Raw genomic sequence first — 23,084 nt, forward strand, 5'->3', positions numbered from 1 at the left:
AGGGATTGCGCTATTCACTGAGACTCAAAACAGAAACCTCACTAATACATATTCGGTTTCAATGGAATTTGCAAGATCCAAGAGAGCCTACCCCAATTCAGCTGCCGCTCAGGTGGATGGAAGTTGCCGCTGCAAGCCTAAGGTCGCGGTTACAAGAGATATGGAGTATTGCAGAATCGCGTAGTGGTGGTTGCCGGTGCAAAGAGATAAGAGATCGGAAGAGTTGATGGTCGCCGTTACAAGCTCTAAGTTGCCATTGAGACTTGAGAGTCATCTCAACAAGACTCAGTAAACAAGTAGGGAGAGAAAAAGAAGCTTCTAGGGTTTTAATATTGCCTTCCTCTCGCAGAAACGGTGACTTTCAGGTTTCACCAGTATGAAGCTATGAAGCTATGGAGAGGGCTCTTCCCTGCGATATAGATGAGCATTCTGAGATCTACAGTATGAAGCTATGGACGACCAACGAGGTCTGTGCTAAATCGAAGTTATGGTACTTCATGAAGTCAAGAAGAACGGACAAGTGTTCATAATTAATGAGATGTTTGAAAAGCAACGGACAAGTTTCGGCAATTAGATTTTTGCGAAGAAACCCAACCAAAATCAAAGAATTAAGATTTGGTTGCCACATCAAAGACAAACAGATTATCCACGGTTTAGGAATATGTCATTTTTAAAACCTTAGGTTAGGGGTGACAATTTTCCCCATCCCCTGACGGGTAGCCGGCTCCCCGACCCAATGGGATCGGGGATGGGTTACCTTAGCAGGGTCCGAGTCGGGGTTGAGATGAGGCTACCCCTGAATCCCCGATCGGGGACGGGGAATGCAATCCCCCCCGCCCTGTCTCCGATTAATATTTATATATATAATATATATAATATTAGAATATATTATAAATTTATATATTTATACAATATTATTCGTTTTAAAATATTAATTATTAAAATATTAACCCCTACTTTTTTAAAATATTAACCTTTTAAAATATTAACCCCGACCCATCAAAGCCCCTACCTTTTTAAAATATTAACCTTCGCCTATCGTCGTTGACCGCCGTCATCTTGATGTCATCACCCATCGAACTCTCTCTCCTCGCCGATCTTAACCATCCCAAAGGTCCTTTCTCTCTATTTCTCTCTCTCTCTTTCTCTCTCTCCATCTCAATCTCTCTATCTCAACCTCTCAGTCCATCGGGGATTTGGGTCTTCGACCCCATCAGGGTCGGGGATGGAGGGGAGATTCCTTTCCCTGCCGGGGATCAAGCATGGGGACAGAGAGTGATTTGGGGGTCGAGGTCGAGGATGGGAAATGTAATCCCCACCTCGAACTCGCCCCGTTGCCATTCCTACCTTAGGCTGAGTTTGATTTGTGGAAAGATTTTGACGGAATGGGAAAGGTTAGAAAGGGATGGAAAAAAAGAAAAAATGAGTAGATAATTTTTATGTTCCAGACTTCCGGTTTTTATTAAAAAGGAAAAATAGTGGGAAAATCAATTCTAATAACATTTATTAATTAATTAACTAGCGAGGACCCGTGCAATGCACAGGATTTGTTAAGGAAAGCTAAACAATAAAACACATAAGAGTATACAATTGTTTTATATTTCTAACTTTTTTAAAAAATGATTAATTATTTATATTTATAATAATTTTAATAACTTTTTAAAATACAAAAATAGAAATAATTTATTTCAGCTAAGCTTGTTCGTCGAACTGATTTAACCAACCAACCCAACCCGAGTTGCCCAGATTCTAATATTTCCGATTGATTGGGATCAGTTTCGTTGTGGCCATTTGTAAATTGACCAAAATCAAATGACCCAATCACAGATATATATTAATATTTTTTTATTTTAAATATAATTTTTAATATGAAAAAGGGGTGAAATTTCCATATTTATTAGTCTCAAATATGTTATATTATAAGTTTATTTTTTAATAATGTTAATGTAATTTTTAAAATTTAAAATTAAGTTTTCAATATAATCTTTTAAACCAATTGAGCAAACCAAAAATTAACCCAAACCAATACAACCCAATTTAGTTGGTTTTCACTAATGGTCAATAGATTTCGGGTAACCAACAAACCAACCTGACCATGTCGATTTGCTTGGCCAAATAGCCTACAACTGAACTAAACCAGGTTATGATCAACACTCTGAATTTCATCTAAATTAATATTTTAATCTCTAATAAATAAAATTAGTTTAATCAACAATAATTATTAAAAATTTATAGCAAAAATTCATAATAATTGAAAATATATTGGTAATGAAAATAAAATAGATAACTAATAAAAATAAAATAATTACAAAAATAACAAATATACTGAAAATATATTAAGTTGGTCATAAATATTGTAATCTCAAAAATACAATAAGTATAATATATCAAATTTAAAAGTAAAATAACAGTAGTTTAATATCCAGTAATTAGGAGTGGATTTATACATAATTATTGACAATATATTTATAAAAACTATAAATAATTGCTGAAAATACAAAAATTATTAATTGTATTATATTAAATATATAACAAATATAGATTAAGATCTTAATATCATTATTAATGAATATTATTTTTTAACAGTTATTTTTCTAGAAATATTAATTTATATAAGTGAAATTGGTTATTTAAAATATTATTTAGTTATTTAAATAATACCCTTATTTAAATTTTGTAATTTTAATTATTAATTGAATTTAATAATCTATAAAATTACAATTTAATCTATTATTACATAATTTCATTATTAATTTTGCAAACATTATAAATTATTATTAATTATAATATTATGTCATGATTTATTTTTTTTTAATTTATTACATAATTTCGTTATTTTAACTATTTAAAATATAGTTACATTAAATTTTTCGTTCTTTAAAATATAGAGTTAATTAAATATTTAAATAGTAAATAAAATATTTAAAAACACTCATTATTTTAGATTTAATATATTTAGTTATTGAAATATTTAAATAATTTTAATGTTACATTTCTGTTATTTGAATAACATTTAATTTGAATAATATGGAAAATCATAATTTATATTGCTAGTGCAAAATTTATTATTTCAATAACAGAAATTTAACATTAAAATAATAAAATATTATTTCAATATTTCAATAGCTAAATATCTTAAATATCAAATAATGAGTATTTTTAAATATTTTATATACTATTTAAAAGTGTAAATAACTAAATATTTTAAAGAACAAAAAATTAAAGATAACTATATTTTAAATAGTTAAAATAAGAAATTATGTAATAAATTGAAAAATAAAAAATAAAAAATCATAACATAACATTATAATTAATAATAATTTAAAATTTTTACAAAATTAATAATGAAATTATGTAATAATAGAATAAATTATAGTTTTATAGATTATTAAATTCAATTAATAATTAAAATTACAAAATTTAAATAAGGATATTATTTAAATAACTAAATAATATTTTAAATAAACAATTTCACTTGTATCAATTAATAGTTCTAGAAAAATAACTTTGAAAAAATAATATTCATTAATAATGATTTTAAGATCTTAATCTATATTTATTATATATTTAATATACTAAAATTAATAATTTTTGTATTTTCAGCAATTATTTATAGTTTTTATAAATATATTGTCGATAATTATGTATAAATCTATATTTGTTTTGTTATTTAACAGAAAATTTTTAATAATTACTGGATATTAAACTATTGTTATATAACTTTTTAAATTTAATATATTATACTTATTATTTTTATTGTATTTCTAAGATTACAATATTTATGACTAACTTAATATATTTTTAGTATTTTTATTATTTTTGTAATTTTTGTAATTATTTTATTTTTATCAGTTATCTATTTTATTTTCATTATCAATATATTTTCAATTATTATGCATTTTTGCTATAAATTTTTAATAATTATTGTTGATTAAACTACTTTTATTTATTAGAGATTAAAATATTAATTTAGATGAAATTAGGAGTGTTGATCACAACCTGGTTTATAAGTTAGGAGACCGTCCGGTCTAGTCCGGTTTTGAAAACAGTGGAGATAAGTTAGGAGATAAATAGGAATTGGAGATGATTTAGCAGAAAGTGGGGGAGGTAATTTAGGATAAATTTTAGGAGAATAGATTGTTTGGGAAGGAAAGCATCTCATTGGTTCTTTAAAAAATGACATGGAATAAAAAAATAAAAATTTCAAAAAAATTGAAAAAATTAATTATTAAGGGTAAAATATAAATATATAATTAATTAAATAATACCGATAAATATATAATTAATTATTAAGGGTAAAATATAAAAAACTCCCATGAACTGTCACTTCAACAAAAACATCCCTGAACTTTTAAAAAACCCAATACATACCTCCTTTTTGTATATGATTTCACATAAGATATGATAGTTTTTTGGATATAGTTTTTCCGATACCATATCTTTTCCATATCATAGTCAAATCCTTTACTAAAATAATACTAAGGCTATGTTTGGTTTGAAGGAAAAAGTAGGTGGAGGAAGGGAAAGGTATAGGTTAGCCTAAAAGAATCTTTAACCTAAATCACCATTTGTCATCCTCTTTCTTCTCTTTCAATCTCCCACCCCTGAAACTCCATTGAGTCAAGAAGAGAAGCAATATTCAACCACCGTAGACTTTCCCCTGAAACTCCATTGAATCAATAAGAGAGACAGCATTCAACAAACCATAGACTTTCATGAGAGCACAAGAAGAAATTATAGATCATTTAAAGGTTACTCTGTAAGGCCTGAGACCTGAATCAATCACACAGTTGAAGGTAGTAATGGCTTACGCAATCTAACAATTGAGTTTTTCATAGAGGGACCTGAGATGGGTATCTAGCTCATTTTAGGAACCCTAGAAGACAAGATCACCTATTGAAGGTGGACTTGAAATACAGAAACATATAGGAGGTCATGTCTGCCATGACTCATAAGAAAAGAGGTTGTGAGTGAGTTTTGGTTTTGTAACCGTTTATAAAAGCTAACTACTCAGTTTAATGAGAATGAACTGATTCATATCAATTATCATAACATAAAGAGGCGAAGTACAATATTTCTACAAAGAGAATAGATCAATGAGGTATTTGTTCACTTTGACTATTTGCATCACATCAATTCTTTTCTTCTCTTCAGAGATGAGATGGAATCATGGAAGCACAAGTAGAACTCATGCCGCCACTAGTTCAAATCAGCGCCCCACAATGTCCCACAACACATCCCAACCGCCGTGTATTGGGAACATCTCCTGATGATTCCTTGTCATTTCTTGTACTATCATCAGGAGATGTTCCCAATACATGGCAGCTGGGATGTGTTGTGGGTAGAGGTGTAAAGTGTGGTCTGTGGTCTGTGCAAAGTGTGGGTCGTGCCGTGTTAGCCCGTGATCCGTTACGGGCTGTGCTGCCCTCCCCAACGAAAATTTTGGGGGTCAGCCCAACACAGCCCACAACCCAAGCCCGTGGGTCGAGTCTTGGGCCAGGCCGGGCCGTGCATCGGGCCAAAGCTATTTATTAAAAAAAATTGACATAAAACTTAAAATTTTAATTTTATACGAATTTTGTCTATACAATTGCTTAAATATACAATAAATAAATAAATTAGTATAATAAAATTAAAAAAATATATATGTATTTATTCCATAATTCCTCTTCCCATCCCACAAACCAAATGGAGCTTAACATTTTATCACGTAAATGTTTGAGATTCTACGAAATAGTGAAATAGGCTTTTTTTATTTATCGTCAAAAGGAGCCTTCTCTTAGAATAAGAGGAATAACAGAAACAAGCTAACCAGTAACTGGATTAAGGGGTGATACTGTACCAATCATTACAAATTAGGTATAGTCGAGATCAGTCCAAACCGATCATGAGTTCTATAGGCTCATATCCTCTAACCCTTAGTATAAGAAATTTATTGGACCATCCAGTCATATTTTGCCACATATCTTTCATTTCAAAACATAGGGTAAATTAATTAAAACTCTTTCAATGTTTCTCTTAAATATTGAAACACTCTTTCACTTTTTAAATTGGGTAAAATACAAAAATCTCCCCTGAAGTTTTTGGCAATCATAAAAACCTCCCCTATAGTTTCATTTTAACAAAAACCTCCTCTCTATTTTTGAAAAAATTCAACAAATACCTCTCTTTCGTCAATGACCAAGATGGAAAACGATAAAGAGATTATCATTTTTTTTCAAAATACCTATTTTACCCATCTCTCTATGATCTGCTCGAACACTATTCATCTTCTTCCTCACACGCATTGTAGTAGAATGGCGGTGCACTCCCCCCTCTAGAAGATTGCAATAGACCTCTCCATCAAGGCACTCCGCTTACCTCCTCACAACAAGAATAGATTCATCGAAATCCAAAAAGGCTTCCCCTATTACCTTTTGAAAAGGACAATAGCGGCGTTGGTTCTCGGAGACCGAAATCCAAAGAAATCACTTCTAAGTATATGTCTCCTTCCACTTCCACCTCTTCTATTTTATCCTCTTCTTCTAGACGATGCCCACCTCCTCTTGTTTCGAGGCCCACTACCTCGACAACCGCTTCAACACCATTGTCATCTTTTATCAAATGGTCTTAGTCTGCCGAGCAAAGGCGTCCAGTCGCTCATCAACCCACCACGCCACTTGCCCGATTCGACGAGGACGAGCAATGTTGCTGAAGTTTCAATAGCTTCAAAAATGTTGTTCACTTCTACATGGAATTTATCAGTTTCGTTTCATGGGGAATCATTCTCACTTCCGATTAATAAGATGAAGGCCGCTCCAATGCCCAATTTGAGTAATACGAGAAAGGCTACACCAGAGCAGAGGAGGACAACTCCATTGAGAGGGAAGATTAATGGTCCTGGAGGAATAGATCAGATGGAGAACTCAAAACCCATTGATCAGCAATATTGGCCAGGCAGAACTAGAACGGAAAATCCTTTAACAAGAAGTTCAGATTACACTATTGACAAGAAAAAAACTCATTGGATCTGGAACCGTGGGTCGTGCATTACAGCAATCAATGATTGATGAAGGTATGAGGGCATCGTTTGATGGTAGATTACATCAGGATTCAAGCATTGCTGACTTTGTAAAGACTATTCAACATGCAATGGATGCCAATTCCACAAGCCTCCCATTGAGGTTTGTAACCATACGATTTTTTCAAAATTACATAGGGGTTTGTTAAATTAAAATCATAGTTCATTCTTTTCTCGGCAATCTTTCTTTGACTCTCCTTTTGTTTTCATTCCAATATTCTATTTCTAGCTAAATTAGGTCCTTTAAGACCTTGAGTTGATTTCTTTTTCTGGGAGGAGAACATAGGTGCATTCTTGGTCTTGAATTTTCTCTTTTGATTTGTCTGGAAAAAAATTGTTTTTTTGAGAATTTGGTCTAGGGTCCTTGCATCCCCTTTTTTTCCCTTGCAAAGTTTGTATTATACAAATGAGTTGCTTTTCTTGTACGAGCCCTTAGGGAAAGGACGTAAGAAAAATTGAAGACAGTAATAGTGTTCGATCTCACTCTTGCCATTTCCGTAGTTCTTCGGGTCACTCTCTATTCCTTCATTTCTCTTTGCCGATTCAAACCTTTTGTTGATCTCCTTACCACTGCTTTGGCTTACAGGAACCAGTTTGCAATGGATGCCAATCCAAAAACGGGTCATCAGTTCCCTCCGATCTCACTGCATCTGATACTGAGAGTGGCTCCTATGGTAGAACTTCTGGAGTACAAGAGTGCAATGGGGTTTCTCAAGCTCGGATTGAACTTCATGGAATCAGTGTCCCTGCTAGGTTTTGGCAGGAAACAAATAGCCGGTTGCGGCATTTACAAGACCCTGGTCGACGAACACTAGTTCAAGGATGACTGCTCCACCAAAACTTATTTCATCCAAGAAACCATTGAGTTTAAGCAATAGTCCCATATCATCACCTCGGACTATCTCCATTACCGGTAGCAGGACATTGTCAGATATCGGTGGGTTACACCATCTTTCGTGATGAGGAGGAAACAAAGTGGCGGGGAAGCCTCAGATAGAAAGAAGAAGAATAAGGAGAGCAAAAGGAGACGTAAAGGTGCCATTGATGAATATTGAAGAATGATAGAGAGAGGGGAGTGATGAATAGTGCTATTCCGTGTTGGTGGAGAGAGAGAATCAGAGGGAAATTCAAGAAGAGGGAAGGTTGGAGGGGGGAGTGCATTGCCATTCTGTCATTGTGCGTGGTGAGGAAGAAGATGAATAGTGTTCCAGATGCACATTAATTCGTATAAAGGTAAAATAGGTATTTTGAAAAAAAATGATCATCTCTTTAACGTTTTCCGTCTTGGTCATTGACAGAAACGAGGTATTTGTTGAATTTTTCAAAAATAAAGGGGATATTTTTGCCAAAATATAGGGAAGGTTTTTATGATTGTCAGAAACTTCAGGGGAGGTTTTTGTATTTTACCCTTTTAAATTAGACAAAGACCTCCCTTGTCACAACTATGAATATCAAAATCATCAATCATTTTTGCCCAACTAATTCTATGAATTTTTGAAATAGAATAATTACGTTGACCAGAGAACATAACTACATATACGAATACATACAAAAGAGTTTTAAATCTAAACAAAATGTATTACCAAGCACAAACTTCAAAACATGAAGGTCAATGCCCATACTAAAGATAAGAGGGAATTACGTCTATTTCAGACCCAAACGAATATGTATTTTCTGCCTCCATCATATCCTGCGATTCTCTTTTGAATTCTCTATTTCCAACAATTCAGACTCTCTTTCTCTCTCTCTCTCTCTCTCTCTCTCTCTCTCTCTCTCTCTCTTTGTTGTAATATAAGAAATTCAGATATCATCACTATCACTACAATGATTTTACCTTCCTCATAAATTTTTTTTTTGTCAAAATCTCATTATTCCATCATAATTCTCTAATGAGTTGGGATATAATTAAGAAGTAGGCAAACTTCAAATTAATTTTCATCTAAGCAACCATGGAAAAAATTCCTTGGGCTTCAATTGCACATGATGTATGGATCCATCATTTTTCTAGCTAAGAAAAGTTGTGGAACTTATTATCTTACAGTTATGGAGATTACAACAACTAGGAATTAGCTCAAATCCATTACTACATTCAAAAGCTATTCCATCTTTACACAGTTTAAACACAATATAGTAAAATATTTCCATCAATAAGTAGGGGCTACCTTAGATTGAGCAAATCACAAAATGACCAAACACTTTTTTTTTCAAATTCGCATGAAAAAAAATTATGCTCATTGAACAACCATCCGTGTTCCCAACACCTTCATAACCAATCCTCATAATTGAAAAGATCGGTGGCCCTTCTGAATAACTAGTAAGCTGGATAGAGATCTAAGAATATGTTCAAAGACTTATTGAACTCAGACCTATGTCCCCCTTTAAAAGCCATATTCTAACTAAATTCTTAATAAACCACACCTAATAGTATACAATCCTCCTTAGTAGTAGAACCTAAATGATGGCCAACGTGGCAACCCCACCACAAGCACATTAGTAAGTTTGATAACTCCATGGGAACTTTTTCCCTAGATAGGGATATCAAAGTGTAAGCGGAGAGGGTTACTGTGTTGGTGTATTGAACCACAGATGTGTTGACATTTGGAGTTCTATTAATCTTGTGTTGGGGAAATGGTTCGTTGCATCTTACTACAAGGGTGTTGGTTTGTAGATTGTCGAACAACTACATTGTATGGGCCTTCTCCAAGGTCAATCATGGCTAAGTATTTTTCAATGCAATTGTTATTTGAGTGTGGGGTTTTGGGTTTGCAGTACAATGTGATTGTGTTGTGGTCACTTATTTGGGTTGATGAGAGTAGAATTTATCACATTTTTATCCCCAAATATTTTGTCTTTCATACCTAATTAGTACTTAATTGGACTCATATCTCTTGTATTTCGGTTCAGGGCATGAAAGAAGGTATCAGGAGCAAAGAAAGGCAAATCGGATGATTTTTCACAGTTTTGGCAGCGTTCAGTAATCTGGGCATAATTCGCGTATCCGAATTCTGATTGGGCTGATTCAAGACCCACTGGAAAGATAAGAGAAGAAGCCACAACTTTCATGTTTTGGGTTTTCGTAGATTCGACCTGCATCGAAGTCAAATCCGGGACCGAAATTAGGAAAAATTCATAGGAAGGCCCAATCCGCAGCTGAAGCCCAACTTGCAGAAAAGCCTGGCTGAAGCCCAATTCGTAGAGGAGGTCTAATACAAATCCAAGAACAAGAAACTGAGAAGAGTCCTTCCAGATCTAAATTCTTGATGTAATCTTAGAAAGATAAAGGGATTGAGTTCAATAGATAAAAAGATAAGAGTATGATTAGAATATGACTTTCTATTCTTGTAAGATAAACTTCAAGAGGAAGTAGGAGACCACCACCTCCCCTTTAAGCTATATAAAGGAGGGGGCAGACCAGCCTTGGAGCACTCAATCTCTGGAGAGGATTACGAATTGCATTAAGCTATCAGTCAAGAGAGGAGAAAAGAAGTCAAGAAACAGAGGAAGGATATCAAGAATTTAAGAAATCACCAAGAAAAAGGTGGTGGCAAGAAGAGGAGATCTCAGCACCATGGGCGAATTCAAGAGTTCTTTCTTTCCCTTTATTTGCTTTAATTCTCTTATCATGAACTGATTTTTTTTTCTACGGCTGTGGAAAGCCTAACCATGTTAATAAATATATTTTTATCTTTATGATTTTTCCAAAATTGTGATTTCCATATATTCTATGAATTATTGTGCTTAATGCAATTAAGAGCTTGGCCACCTCTTAATTGATTTGTGTTATGTGAATGAAACGAGAGAGAAATTCACATAATCGACTGAATAATTCATAGTGTAAATTGAATGGTATATAGAGATATATATACATGATTCATCTGAATTTAATGGTTTTTCTTGGACTTAATGCATTTCCATCTTGAGAATTCTACTCGAGAGATCGAAGGGTTACCTGATGAACGTAGTTTTAATATATCTCGAGAGAAAATATTAAATAAATTTGGAAAGACCTCAGCTTATGGGAATGGCAAATAATCTTGGTAAATCGAATCCATTAATATTCATTACATTGGTTAGGTGGACCTAAAGTCCTAGCGATTTCAACCATTGCATATTCGATTAGTGATCCTTGCTTCTATTTTCCTTTTCTAGTTTTTAATTTCAGTAGTTCTTGATAACTAGTGCACTTGCTAGGGTTATATTTATAACTATCATGGGTATTTACAATATAGTCTCCATAGGGTCTAAATCCATGTACCTACATAAACAAAATTTGTTTCTACGCTGGTGAAATGGGCCTTGTCGTTTTTTTTTTTTTTTTTTTTCTAGTCCAAAGATAGCCCCTCTACTTATTCACAAAAGTATTTTTGTCAACAAGCATATACAATGGAAGGGAAGTGTCATGTTACAACATTAAATTGCACCTAAGTATGAAAGTGTCAAACTTCATTCTAGGATATTATTCATCTTCTTCACAATTCTCTATGTTCTCGTCTTTTGTTTATTGATATTGTTTTTGCTCTTATTGATGTTGCTTGTATGAAAATATTGTAGTCCTCTTTTAGTGCTCATTCCTCTTCCTATGATGCCATCATTGAATTACCATTCATATCTTACTTGAAGCATATTAACCTCGCCTATTTAGACTCTGAAACAACGTCATTGGGGGCATAAGAAATTGGACAAGCATTTAGGCCATTGGTTATGGGATCTGTGGATCACAAGGGACATTTTAACGTTATTCGAGGGTATGATATGTTGGTTGTCAATATCTAATTTTTGCTCGGTCCCTTCACTCTACCTCTTTATACCTAATTATAAAACCTAAAACTTGAAAACACTACCATATTAACTTGAGACTTTTCCAAAACCCAAAATTTCTACTTTTGATGGAACCCATACAACAAATGAGAACATTGAGATCAACATCAAACATCCAATTAGACACGATCCCTAGACTTAAGAAACTAAAGTTTAGTTGCATGATGCATTTTATGACCAAACTACAAAAATCCACCATTCATCAAAATAACCTCCTCTCTGATGGTCTCTATCTTTGTGATGTTTAATCAACAAATTCTTTCTCAAATCTGAACCATTCACCTAACTTCTTATCTTAATCCTTGCACACATGCCAAATTTCAACTCAAGATTCCCTTGTTTAATCGCCCGATCAATAAAGATTCCAATATGATGATTACGATTAAATTACATAAGAAAATGTAGCCCCAAACAACAAAGCAGTTCTCATTAAGTCCAAAACCTTCTCCTGTCTGGATCCCCAAATTCCTCCCAAAACGAGAAAGATTTCAACTCAACCCTTCTCATTAGTTCACAAACCATAAGCTAAAACCTTAATATGAACCAAATCCTTTAATCCACATCTTTAACCATATATCCGTCATTTCCATTAGATTTTGGATGTTAAAAATTCCTACCCACCAAATTTCATAAAAAAATTCCATCTTTTGACCCTTCATCAACCCAAGATTTCATTTTAGCAAATCTCATTGAATATAGTGTAACAACCATAGATCCCTATCATCCAAGTCTTATTTGACCAAACAGAACTTACCACTATTTTTAAAACCAAAACAACCCCAACACATCAAAAGATCCACCAGCTTATGAGCCATAAGACAAAACCTTGATTTGAACCAAATCCTTTAATCCACCTCTCCGATCAAAGATCCATCACTTTCATCATATTTACGATGTTCAAAAATGTCTACCCACTAAATTTCATATTAAAATTCCCCAATTTAATCTACCATCAAGTTAATATAATATTTCAGCAAATCTCGTTGATTGGAGCATGCAGCCGTGGATCTCCATCATCCTAACATTATTTGACCAATCAAACTTCACCACAATATTCAAAAACCCCTTGTACTTCAAATTTAATAGCCTAATTCATCCATTTAACCGTTAAACTAAATAGATTCCATTTTAATTTATTAGGTTAAATCAATACATCTGTTGTCCCAAAATAAGAACTCAAGAGGTTTGGGGTTGATATCAACCCCTTAATTGACTTACTAAAACAGTTGGACTAATAAAATTAAGCCAATTAAACTTAAAAAACACAAAAACCCAAAGATACCTCCACTTAAAGATAACAAAAGACAAAATTGTTGTTGTTAAAGTGTCAAATTTACATTTTAGGCTGCTAACTGCCCTAAATACAAAATGACAATGATATACATGCCCCAAAACCTCAATGGATGTACAAAACACATGAAAATCAACCCCAAATCAAGGATAATCATTTCACCAAAGAGGTAAGCTTGATTGAGCACCTTTTTTGAAATTTACATGTTCTTAAAGCTTAGGCTTTATGATTGGGTGAGAGTTAGGGGTGTAAATGGATCAAATTCAAATTGAATAAAGAAATATCTGAATTCGAATCAGATTAGAAAATTTGATATTTGAATTTGATTTGATTTTAACTTGACCATTAATTATTTTAGGTAATTAATAAACATTTTATTTATATAAAGTATATAAATATATAAATGATTTATATAATTTAGTTATATATATAAATTATATAAAACAATTAAACATTTTATATATAATATATAAGAATTAATTAATTGGTCAAATTCGGATATTTATTGAATCGAATCAGGTCATATCCAAATTCGAATTTGATTAGTTATTCGGTATGAATAGGATACCTAAATTCGACCAATTAGATATTCAAATTATATGAATTCAATTAGATTATGTTAAATCTCGAATTCGAAATCGGATTTTCGAATACCGTTGACACCCCTAACAAGAGTCAGACCTATTTTCCTTCCTTTTCTGTATAAATAAAGACCCAACTCGAGCCCTAAATTTTAAATTTGCTTCCCCGGTTTCTTGATTGAAGATTAGCAACCAGAAGCACTCCCAACTCAACATTTCATCCAACCTCCACTCCAACTTATTCTAATTGTTGAAACCTCATTAACAAAATTACACAAGAGAGGTAAGCCTCTCATTGCATCTTTAGCTCAAATTTGTAATTTTTAGGTGATGATTGCTAAAAGTTTTAGGATCTTGGAGAACTAGTATTCACAACTTCTTTTGGACTAAGATAAATGGACAAAGAGGCAAGAGTCTTAGGGAAATTACTACCAAAGACCGAATAACATCACCTCAAAATCAATTTTAAGAGAAGGCGGGAATGCTTTTCTCCATATTTAAAATATTCTAATAATCATTATGTTAGTTATTTTGCCATAAATTGAGCCTAAATAACTCCTTTATTTGGTTGATACAATAGCTTAGAGAGAGGGGTGTCTAACACCTTCCCTCTCCCAATCCTTAAAATCCAAAATTTCTTAGTTAAATGCTTTTCCCATAGAGAATGAAGTCACTGTCAAAGAAACAAAATAAACTTCCAAAGTTGAAAACAATGGCTCATTTCCTTTAAAAAATGTGTGGCGACTCCTTTTGTTTGAGGTGGCCATGATCTTCTCGGAGCTCGCACTGGTCTACAACAATGAGTGTTGTGAGCTCCGGGAAGCTCATGGCTGGCTCAAAAAGATGGAGTTGCCACATATGTTTAGAGAGAACGGGCCCTCATTTTCAGATTCGAAAAAAAAATTGATTTGCCTTCAATAGTGACCCCATTCTCCATGGGAAAAGGCGCAAAATTGAGAGATTTCGGGTCCCCAAGAATTGGGAGAGGGAAGGTATTAGGCACCCCTCTCTCCAAACTGCTGTAGCAACCCAATACTGGAGTTTTTCAAGCTCAATTTCAAATGAAGAAAAAAAAAAGAAATGGTTGTAGGAATTTCTTAAATCTGGAGGAACATGCTTTCAACTTCTCCTAAGACCGATTTTGAGGAGATGTTATCGGGTCTTAGGCACTGATTTCCCTAAGGCCCTCGCCTCCTTGCCTCTATTCTTAGTCAGGAAGAAATTGCAAATAATAGTTTTCCAACATTTTAGAACCTCAAGCAATCCAAAAAAACTAAAAAAAAAATAGAGATTAAGAAATCATATTTAAAAGCTAAAATGAAAGACTTACCTTTCATATGTACCTTGACTGGAGTTTTCTAGCAATGAGAACAAGTTCAAAGAATTCGGATTGAGATACTTGGATGGATGGTATGCTTTTCAATTTCAAGTCTTGTAGCTGAAAGTAAATGGACAGATTTGAAGTTTGATCTTCAAGGACTTTGGGATTATAGAGGTTGGAAAAAATGATCTTTTCTCATCTTCTTCTCTTTTAGATCTCTTTTTTTCTAGTTTCTCCCCCCTCTCTCTTTCTCTCTCTCTCTCTCTCTAGGGGTCTCTCTTAGGTTTCCTCCTTTCTCAAAGCTTGAGTTGGGTTTGTATTTATAGAGGAAATGAGAGGAAGAGGTCTAAAATTCATCCAATCACAAAGCTTGGGCTTCAAGAAAACTTTTACAAGAGAATATGCAAGGATTTTTCAAAGAAAATGGTGATTAGTAAACTTTTCCTCTTTGGTGAAAGAATGTCTTTGATTTGGGGGTGGTTTTTATAGGTTTTGTGCATCCAATGGGAGCTTGGGGCGTACCTATCATGGCAGTCTCGTATTTAGGGTTGTCAGTGGTAGAAAATGTAAATTTGATAAACTTTTAAATGTGGTTTTGTCTTTTTTTTTGTTTTAAGTGGGCGTATCTTTGGGTTTTAGGGCTTTTTGGGTCTATTAGGCTCAAATTCATTAGTCTAGGTGTTCAAATGAGTCAAGAATGGGTTTGACATCAGATCACCCTTTTGAGGCTTTAGGTTGGGATGGATCACGTGACAATTTAATCTGGTATGACAAAATGGTATCTTTATAGTTTAACGGTCAAACAGATGAATCTGATTAGACCTGTTCATGGGTTGGGCTTTCAGTCTGCATTAACAGATTTTTTTAAGGCCTGAGCCCGAGCCCAGCCCGAGTATCGGGCCTATAACTTGGGCCCAAGCTTGACCCTCATAAAAAGCCTGAAGCCCGGGCTTGGGCCCGAGCCCAAAGTATATAGCTCATGCCACTACTAAAGCGGCTAAATAAAGAGAGAAAAAGAAATTATAAAGAAAAAGAATAATATATATATATTAAATTAATAATATATTATAATAAATATTATATAAATGAGTCGGGCCGGGCTTTTTTGACAAATCCCAAGCCTGGCCCGACACATAATCGTGCTTGGTGTTTTGGGCCCGCGGGCCTAAGTACATGTCCAAGCCCGACAGGGGTGCGGACTGGGCTGGGTCGGGCTGTCAGGCTACCCGGGTCTAAATCTGATCATGAAACTTGGCATGTTGGGTTTTTTTGGGTCTCTAAACACAATGGTGAGGTCTAACCGGACAAATAGGGTCAAGATGATTAAGACCTATGGTTGACAAGTTCGGATCAACAAGATTTATTGAAATAGAATCTTTATTTGATGAAGGGTCAAATGGGGGAATTTTGGGATGAAATTTGGTGGGTAGGCATTTTTTATCGTCTCGAATCTGATGAAAACGATGAATCTTTGAATAAAGGTGTATATTGACTGATTTAGTTCAGATCATGGTCTTAGCTTATGGTTTTCCAATCAACGAGAGAGCCCAAAATATAATCTTATTTTCTCAAGAGTCAAATGGAGGTGTTTGGTCATGAAATTTGATGTGTTGGGGTTTTATCGGTCATTGAATAAGGTCTGATTAATCATGAAATTGGGATGACGGATGGTAAACTCTAATTAATGAGATTTGTTGAAATAGAATCTAGGCTTGATGGGGGGGGTCAAACGGGGGAATTTTAACCAACAATTTGGTAGGTAGGCATGGATTAGGGTGAGGAGTCAAGTGGATAGTTCGGATTTGAGAAAGATATGGTCGATCTTAGAAATCATTTTGGGGCATCAAAATGAGATGTTGGTGTTTTGTGGTTGATATTCGTAGATTTGTGGTGGGATTTGTTGGTTGATTGATTCCTGGTGATCTTGAGATGATGAGTGTGTTGGATTTGATTTTGAGGAGTTGGAGTTTGAATATCACATAGATCGGGGCCATTAGAAAGGAAGTTGGTGTAATGAACGGTGGATCTTTGCAGTTTAGTCATGAAAGCAAATGTGTAACTAAGTTATAGTTTTCCAAGTTTAAGGGTGATGTTTGATCGAACATTGATATTGATCTCAAGATTATTTTGAGTTTTGAAAAGTCTCAAGTTGATCTGGTTATGTTTCTAAGTTTCTGAGGTCTAAGAGGAGGGTACGAAAAATGTAGGGTGAAGGGACTGAGAAAAATTGGTGCTGACAAGTGTGCCAGGGACATAATTATTCATTGTTGAAAATCTAGTTCCACTTATTACAACAAATGGGTAAGTTGGATCTTGGAGCACCCACTAATCTATAGGTTTTTGAAGGCTAGTGGGTTATTGTTTGTTGTTGATTACATTAGGGAGTTAGCTAAATATAGAAGTATTGGTTTCATGGTGCCATTATCGGCACATTGGTACCATAGAACCAATATGTTTTCTAGTGCTTTTGGTGAATTTAGGGTTTTGGTCGAGGATGCTTCCTCTTTGCTCTCTAAGGGTAAAAGGGACTTTTAGCCCTTCAAATCTAATGAATATTAATTGTTTGTGACTAGAAAATGAGTAATATTGCATAATCCAATCGGACAGAAATCAATTACCACTTCCGGAGCCTCTTTCTTATGAATTAAAGAAATATATATAGTATTAACAACATAAGACATCTTCTTCTATTTGAACACAGGTTGGATAAAATCCACTAACTCATTACCAATTACCTCCTAATATTTTTGGTAAAAAGTAGCTAATAAGCCATAGGTCTTGGGGATTTTAATGGAACTATATTAAATATGCTCTTTTTTTACTTCCTCGTAGCTACCATTGAAACTAATTTATTTACCCCCTGTGTAACCACATGGGAAAGGAAAAGGTTATCCATATCTGAAGTAACAAGATGATAAGAGGATAAGATCTCTTTATAAAATTCACCAGTGAATTCTGGATCACTAAGGGATCTAAGCTCCACTCTCCATCTTTACACCTAAGCCAGCTAATTTTGGGCACCCTTCGCTCTCTATCTCCAATAAAGTTCAGCATTGGGTAAACAATCTTTTATATTCAGCCACCAATTTTCTCTCTTCTTCAAAGGTATTCTTAGTAGGAGAATTAAGGAGTAACTATTCAACTCTTTCAGTAATGGTTTTCAATTTCTACACCCAGTTTCCTGCGGTGGCTCTCCCCCAATTTGTGAACTGAAACTTGCATGCCTTGTTGCACTTGGAGTGTAAAGGACCCTAAGGAATAGAGCCCTAGTTGTGTTCTATTTCTTTCAGAAAACCTTCTTTCAACCAATAAGCTTCTAGGTGAAGAAGTTTACAAGTTCTCTTGATACTTCTTGTCAAAATTAATAAGATGGGAGTGGGTTTTCTTCCCACAGAGGGGAGATGTTTCATCATAGCATTCGGGAAAGAAAAACTCTCCAATAGTTTGAAGCCAAGACTCTATTTAGTCTTTCTTTGATGAACTAGGGTGGTTCCCTCTTGTTAGACCAAGTTTAGGCTGGTCTAACATAGTTAATTGACAATATCCATGAGTAGTCTAGTCTAGTGTATTCCAAAGAGCAAGTGACAACTTCATCTTTATATCTTTCGCAGTGCAAATGACATTTGAGTTCTCTAACCAAACACCAAGGGAAAGAGATCGAGCTAGGAATCATTTTAAGATGTTTCCAAAAGTATTCTTTGTTCATCATAGAAGGTTCATTATCTACACAAACAATATGCCAGACCTCTGTTGGAGGAAAAGAAGAAATTAAAGTTACGATGACATTATTAGAGGATGATATGATCTCCAAGTTGATGAAAGGGCATCAAATTAGCCAAAGGTCACCAGATTTTCCATCTACCGGAATCACATGGCTTTTAACTAGACCCAATGATTCTATAATCTTGATAGATTTTGACTCTGAAGCCTTAGTCTTAGAGATAAAAGGTTATATTTGGACTGGGGACCCCATAGATGGCTTTTAGATGTTGAACTACCCATAGATGGCTTTTAGATGTTGAACTACCAAGTCTCCTACTGGTAGTTCTAAGATATGATCATGATGAGGGGTGGGGTAGGGCTCCTCACCTCAAACCCTCTCATCTTTGTCATGAAGAAGCTACGGCATTACATGTTGGCACATATTGTCCACCTTATCTCAAGGGTAGACCCTCTCAAGTACATCATGACACGAGCTGTACTTTCAAGGAGACTGCCTAAATGGGCTCTCCTCTTGTCAAAATTTAACATCACCTATGTCCCATAGAAGGCTGTGAAAGGAGAAACACTAGCAGACTTCCTTATAGATCACCCTATTCTAGCATGGATGATGTTTTTCGATGGAGCAGCACGCAAAGATGGTGCAGGTGTCGGTGTTGTATTTGTCTCGCCACAAAGAGAAGCCTTCACATACTCATTTGCCTTAACTGAGCTTTGCTCCAACAACATGGCAGAGTACCAAGCTTTAATCATTGGTTTAGAAATCGCCATTGACTTGGAAATACACCACCTCACAGTATATGGGGATTCGAAATTGGTAATCCACCAATTGAAGATAGAGTATGAGGTGTGCAAGGACAACCTAGTTCCCAACCACCATTATGCAATTCAATTACTAAAGGAGTTCGAGCATGCTACCATTAAACACGTACCTAGAAGCAAAAAAAAAAGCAAGTAGATGCCCTTGCTAATCTAGCGACAATCTTAGCACTCATGGGTGATGAAGCAACAATAATACCCGTATGTGCAAAATGGGTTTTGATGGTGCGCGATCTGGATGCTCCTAGCTGTAGGGCAGCTCGGATGTTTGTTGACGAATAGATTGCTCGAACTACAAAGAAAAAGGGCATCAGAGAACCCGACGAGGTCGCTCTGATGCTTAAGTCAATAATTGTGGTATGTGAGCTGAGAGTTTAAGAAATAGGAGAGCTAGAATGCACTTAATCGCATGTACTTGGGTCTTGGGGGTCGATGACCTTATATAGTTGAGCTGCCACGGGTCTCATGAAACGGCTACGAGATCCTTGGCCCGCGTAGTTGGGATCCGTTATGCTTTAGAAGGAGAGTAACGTGTTAGTCAATGAAGTTTATTGTTACCTTCCGATCCGAGCGGGGAAAGGATAAGGCCTGCTATTACGCGGTGTGATCCTGGGAGGGTCGGAGTCGGATGAGAAGCTTCTAGAGTCGATTACGTGTCACTTTGATACTCGGGTGCCAAGGTGGCTTTGGTATCGAGGTGCCCAAACACCTGAGCTCCTGAATACTGACGAGGCTCTCCTTGCTGAGTTGTCATCCTACTGGAAGGTCGTGTCCACGTGTCCTTCACATACTAGGTCGGGTCAAATCACCCCTCATCAATTGCCCCCCACTCCTCGTGCCAGGGGTCCTGACCCGATGCGGGGAGTTCATGACGAGCCCAGGTGGATTTGACACGATGCTTAGATGGTAGGGAGGGCGGTTCTTCAGTCGGATCTATATGACCACCTGGCTCGACCAGGAAATGACCCAGATCACGTATCATGTACACGCGAACGTCACGCCATTTATAAATTTCGCGGACGTCAAAGCGCACGCTCAACCGATTTCAACCTCAGGTGGCGTGCAACCAATTTTCATAGGAGTGGTTGGATCATGCAGATCTTGGCCATTGAACTACGGTTAAGGTGGCTATAAATAGGGGCCGAAGGGCCCATTTTTCTCACCACAAACTGCGTGATTGAGTTCCTTGAGATCGCGTTCAAGTTTCACAGCTCGGTGTCAACTATCCCCATGACCGAGGTCATCCCGCTTTCTTCGGTCTTCTTGGTGAGTTCGACTTTCCTTGTTTCCAATTTTCGTTGTCCTATTCCTTTAGCTCGACATGTTTAGTGTTAGTTTAGATATCCTTCTTGATGAAAGTGGCGAGTCTGCTAGGGCCGAGGTGGGCACCTCGGTGCAGGTCGCGGAGTCACACCCTACCGAGGTGGATACCTCAGTGCAGGATATGGACTCTAACCCGTCCGAGGCGGACTCACCTCGGCAAGAACGCGAGGCTTCTGGCAAGTCAACCTTCACTTCGCGTCGGGATCGGGCACCAGACAGCTTTGGCCCATCTACGATGACGGCTAATAGGCTTCTATCCGTGGTAGCTCGGCATAGGCTGCCCGATAACCTTGTTATAGCATTCCCTTAGGTAATTTTCCTTGGGATCACAGTCATGACGAGATGGTGGTCTTCGAGGAGAAGCTCATAGCTGGGCTGTGTTTCCCACTTCACCGTTTCATAGTTGAGGTCATCAAATTCTTCAACATCGCCATAGACCAGCTCCATCCCAACTCAATCCACAATATTGTAGGTACCATCTTTTCCACGACTATAACCGGCCTTTGGACCTCGATACCTTTTCTTCGATCTTATCCATAAAAAAGAATTCAGTCTGTGTTCTACCCGAGCATAGGTAAAGTTATTACATGTCTCCTCGTCTTAGGTACAAACTCTTGCACGAACTCCCGAATAAAGTCCCGGCCTAGAAGAGGCACTACTTCGTAATTCGTAACAATACGGGGTGGCCATTTCCAACTCCCTGGAGGCCTGCCATTTAGGACCCTGGCGTCAGGTTGGACAAACAAACACGGGAGGAAGTTCGATCTTGGGCACAGCTCGGGCTGAAGTTCAAAAACTTCGTGACCAAAGAGAAACTCATACAAGCTGGGCTAAGTCCTCCTGGTTGGTCACCATCACAATTGTCGTACTTGTTTTCTTCTTCTTCATTTATTTTGATCTTGTGACTTACCTTATTCGTTACTTTTTACAGTAGCCATGGCTGATATTCCTGTTGTCAAGCTCTTCGGGAGTATGAAGAAGGGGAAGAAGACGAGGGCCTCCAAAAAGGCTCGTCTCCACGAGGCCACAACCACTTCCAGCGTCGACACCGCCATCCCTTAGCATCCCCTAGTTTCCCAGCAGCCGCCAGTTATCGACTTGGTCGAGAAAGACGAAGGCAAAGCTTCTCCATCTCACTTACCTGAGGAGGCCCCGGTGTTCGAGCCTCAACACACTCAGGCAACCACCCCTTCGAGAGGAGACATGTCCGGGGCAGCTCAAAGCATCTTGACTCTGAAGTTCGGTCTCCTCAAGAGTAAGGACGCGGTCTTCTCCGAGGAGGTTGCTCATTGGGCTGATCTACCGGTAGCTCAACTCGGGGCCAGAGCGGCGATTCATTGCATGGTCGTACGTACCTGACCCGTGGACTATATTATTCGCAACTTTTTTCTCGATACTTAGATTTTATTTCTTCTTTTGGCAGGTGAACTCCATGATCCATGCTCTGGCTTATCAGTCCGAAGGAACCTGAAGCGGGCTCTGGAGGCCGAGGAGTCCTCTTGGAGTGTTCATGCTGATTTGAACTTAGCTCGCAGCGAAATCAACAAACTACAGAAGGACGCGTGAGCTAAAAAGGAGTTGTTGAATCTAATGATGGCGGAGAAGAAGGAGCTGGAGGAGCAAAAGGAGGCCCTCAAGAGGGAGAATGATAACCTCGAAGCACTTGTAAAGGAGTGAACTGATATCCTGCTCAGAGTGATGGAGGAGGCCAAGGTCAAGGCCGTCAAGGAGTATAAGTCTTCGGTAGAGTAGCTTGAGTTGTTGGTCGAAGCCAGGGCGGATGGCTACAGCAAGGGCTTCAAACTCAACAGGTGGTTGACCCAGTGCGAATTCCCCAACCTCGACCTTAGTGCCATAACGACGTCCAAAGTCACCAAGGAGATGGCCGTTGAGGCCGCTAATTACCCAAACTCCGAAGAGGAGAACGACAATGACCTCATCGGTGATGAGACGACAGGGGAGGGAGAAGGAGATGGTGATGCCAAGGATCGTATGGAGACTGACCAACCTGCTGATGCTTCCATTGGAGATGAGGAACCCCAAGTCAACTAATGTAACTTGCCTCTTTTCTTAGACCTTCTGTATATAAGGGATGCCCTAAGCCTCCAAGCTCAGTGAAGTAGTTGTAGTTTCAATTTTTTTTTGCCATGT

At 36.7% G+C, this 23,084-nt stretch overlaps 1 pseudogene; it reads left to right on the forward strand.

Moving 5' to 3' along the window:
* Positions 1-392: 392 nt before the first annotated feature.
* On the forward strand, positions 393-21,995 carry LOC148800524 (QWRF motif-containing protein 2-like; annotated as a pseudogene).
* The last annotated feature ends 1,089 nt before the right edge of the window (positions 21,996-23,084 follow it).

This window comes from Nelumbo nucifera, chromosome 4, assembly GCF_055504915.1.
Source record: "Nelumbo nucifera cultivar China Antique chromosome 4, China Antique-T2T, whole genome shotgun sequence".
Lineage (NCBI taxonomy): Eukaryota > Viridiplantae > Streptophyta > Magnoliopsida > Proteales > Nelumbonaceae > Nelumbo > Nelumbo nucifera.